Genomic DNA, 1,207 nt, shown 5'->3' with positions numbered 1-1,207 from the left:
TCATGCTGATGCTGGCCGTGCAGCTGCCCCGGTGGCACTGCTACGCCAAGCACTGTGCAAGCAGCGTCCCATGGCCGCCCTAGGAAGCCCACTGGGGCGTGGCGGGGCGTGGCGGGGCGTGGCGGGGCGCAAGACGTCGAATGCACAAGGGATGCAAGGCACGAGCTGTGGGGGAGGCTGAAGGGGGCGGCGTGGAGGGGGAAGATTCTGCGGCCATGTTTCAGACACGGTCGATCTCACGGCATGGCTGTTGGGGGCGTAGCGGGGCGGGGCGGGCCTCGTAGTCTCTGTGGAAAGAGCCCCCCCACACCGCGTTAGAGAAAGGACGGCGGCGCGCGAAGACGGAGAGAGAGAGAGAGAGAGAGAGAGAGAGAGCGAGTAAGGGAGGAATGGGGTGGGTTCGTCTTATTGATCTTCTTGGCTTTTCTTCTTGCCGACACACCTTCTCTCTCTCTATTTTCCTCTCTGTGTCCCGTCCCTTTCTCTCCCCTGCCTCCCCTCCCTCCCCCCTCCTTTCCGTCCCTGGAGACGATGACTGCTTGCCCCAAAACATTGCCTTTTCCCTCCGCCTCCATCTTGGTCTACTGTGCCGAGCTCGACCCCTCGCCTATGCTCTTCAAGACGTCTCTCTCTCTCTCCCTCCTTCAATCCCTTTCTCTATCCACGAATGCCGGCTTTTCTCCCTCTTTCTCCCATCTACCACACTTCACACCCCAAATCTCCACCGAAAATGACTTCCTCCTATTTTTGGTGTTTTGCCTCGTCGTTTCAATGATTTGGCCGGGAGCGGAGGGGGTCCGTTGGTCCATTCGGTCGACTGGACTGTGTACTTCCTGTCCCCCTCCTGTCCCTCTGCACCGTGCTGCCACCTTCATCTAATGCGTCTTAATCGTGCTCTCGGATGATGATGACGACGACCCTTTAAACGCGATGATAAAGTGGTCTCTTGAGGGAGAGAGGGAGAGAGAGCCAAGGAAGGCGGGGAGAGAGGAGGAGGGGGTGGTTGTCCCTCGCGGCGCGCTCTCTGCGCCGCACAGCCTCCCCCGCGCGCGCCTTCGCTATCGCATGGCCCGCGGGGACCGCGAACAAGTGAACATCGGGGTGTTAGCTTGTAATGATTAGTGCAGAGAGTTTGGGGAGCGAAAGAGAGCATTAGGGGGAGCGAACGAGCGAGCGAGCGAGTGAGAGGGGAAGGAGAGGATGGGGG

The sequence above is a fragment of the Frankliniella occidentalis genome, unplaced genomic scaffold (assembly GCF_000697945.3).
Source record: "Frankliniella occidentalis isolate FOCC.00 unplaced genomic scaffold, Focc_3.1 Scaffold37, whole genome shotgun sequence".
NCBI classification, from domain to species: Eukaryota; Metazoa; Arthropoda; class Insecta; order Thysanoptera; family Thripidae; genus Frankliniella; species Frankliniella occidentalis.
Note: the sequence above shows the minus strand (reverse complement) of the source record.